The sequence below is a fragment of the Sarcophilus harrisii genome, chromosome 3 (assembly GCF_902635505.1).
Source record: "Sarcophilus harrisii chromosome 3, mSarHar1.11, whole genome shotgun sequence".
NCBI lineage: Eukaryota > Metazoa > Chordata > Mammalia > Dasyuromorphia > Dasyuridae > Sarcophilus > Sarcophilus harrisii.
In genome coordinates this window covers 531,772,099-531,774,529 of record NC_045428.1, presented here as the reverse complement: position 1 = coordinate 531,774,529, position 2,431 = coordinate 531,772,099, and positions in this window count along the sequence as shown.

The window sequence follows — 2,431 nt, the reverse complement described above, 5'->3', positions numbered from 1 at the left end:
ACCTGGTTTAGTCCTTCTACCAAGGTGGTTTACCAAGGGGCGGCCATTGTGCACATTACAACTTCTTAAAGCCTCAGTTAAGAGTTAGGTGAATGAGGTGAGGTGTATGAGTATTTTTACCTCTAAAACTACAAATACCAAACCTCTGAACAATAGAACCTATGAAAAGATGGAATGAGGCAATTTTTCATCTCAAAATAAATGAGAAGGGAGGAATGGAGGAAGGAAGGAAGGAAGGAAGGAAGGAAGGAAGGAAGGAAGGAAGGAAGGAAGGAAGGAAGGAAGGAAGGAAGGAAGGAAGGAAGGAAAAAAGGAAGGAAGGAAGGAAAGAAGGAAGGAAGGAAGGGAGGAAGAACTTAAGCAAGAAACTAAAAAGAACCTTGACCACAGAAAGCTGCTATGGTGACAGGGAAGACTAAAACACTAACTCAGAAAAGAACAAAATGCATATATATCTAACCTCAAAGGGGCATATGAATTGGTTTCAAGCCCAAAGAGCTTTCTTGGAAGAATTCATAAAAGATTTTAAAAGGAAAATAATAGAGGTAGAAGAAAAATGGGTATGCAAGACAGTCAACAAGTTGGAAAAGAAAGGACAAAAATTGACTGAAGAAAACAATTCCTTAAAAAATACAATAAGCCAAATGCAAAAAAAATTACAATTAATCAAACTGAAAAGGAGATACAAAGATTAACTTTAAAAATCATAATTTAAAACTAGAAACCAGCAAATGGAAGCTAATGGCTTTATGAGACATTAATAATCAGTCAAAGAAACTAAAAACAATAAAAAGTATGCAAGAAAATGTAAACTATCTCATTGGAAAAACAGCTGACTTGGAAAATAGAACCAGGAAAGACAAATTAAAAATTATTAGATTACTTGTAGACCACAACCAAAAAAAAAAGAGCCAGGACAGCATCTTTCAAGAGATCATCAAGGGAAACTGCCCTAATATACTAGTACCAAAGGGCAAAATAGTTATTGAAAGACTCTATTGATCATCTCTGAAAAGAGATCCCACAAGAAAAACTCCAAGAAACATTGTTGCAAAACTCCTGTCCTATAATCTCAAGGAAAAAAAATACTTCAGACTGCCAGGAAAAAAAAGAATTCAAGTATCAAGGATCCACAGTTAGAATTACCTAGGATTTGGCAGCTTCTGTAATAAATCATTGTACGGCCTGGAATTCCATATTCTGGAAGGCAAAGGACCATGGATTATAGGCAAGAATCAACCACCCAGTCTGACTGAGTACCATCTTTCAAGGAAGGAGATGGATCTTCAATGATGGAGGGGACTTTCAATCATTTCAATTGAAAAGACCAGAACTAAACAGAAAATTTGATCTTTAAACACAGCACTCAAGAGAAACATAGAAAAGTAAACAGGAAAGAAAAAACATTTAAAAATTAAACTGTTTACAGCCTTATATGGGAAAATGATACTTGTAACTCTTGAGAACTGTATTTTTTATTTGGGCAGTTAGAGGGGGCATGCATAGACAGAGAGTATAGGTATAAATTAACTCTGATATGATGATTTTTTAAAAAAGACATTAAGAAGTGGGGAAAGGATTGTATTGGGAAAAAATAAAAGGGGAAGTAAAACAAGGTAAATTATATCACATAAAAGACCTATTACAGTAGAGGGAAAGAAAGGAGGGGGATGAGCATTATCTGAAGCTTAATCTAATCTGTTGTGGCTCCAAGGGAATAATATACACACTCAAAAAAAGCGTCTGAGAAGCCCCAAAAAAGGACACTGCAAGCCCTTACACTAGAGGTGCTAGTCTTCCTGAACACCTCATACAGCACATTGATTGAAGTGATGAGAGATTAGGATTAGAGTGATCAATCAGCAGGATCTTGCAATAGATGAGATATTAATTTATGAGAGCCTGTGTCTAGCAGAGTCATAGAAAAGAAACATATAGAATTGTTGTGAAGATAGAGATGATAGGACTCGACCATTGATTAGATATCAGGAATAGACATGAGAGAGAATGAGGAGTCAAGAATTTAAGTAATGAGACTTGGTGATTGGTAGAATTGTGGTACCCTCAAGAGTAATAGGGAAATTAGGGGAAAGGAATGGTTTGGGGGTATGAGTTCAGTTTTTGACACATTGAATTTAAGATGTCCAAAAAGGAGTCAGACATGAATAGATTATAAGAAAAAATGAAAGCTGGATAACCTCTTCTAAAAAATATCATCTGCATAAAGATAATAATTGAAATCACAGAGGATGATGAGATTGCCAAATGAAATAGAATAAAAAAAGAAAAGAAGAACTAGAACAAGAGCCTGAGGGAACCCTAATATTATCATACATGAACTATATGATGATCCACCAAAGAAGACAAAGAAGGAGCAGATAGAAGGAGAATCAGGAGAGAATAATTGTCTTGAAAACCTAAAAAGTAGAGA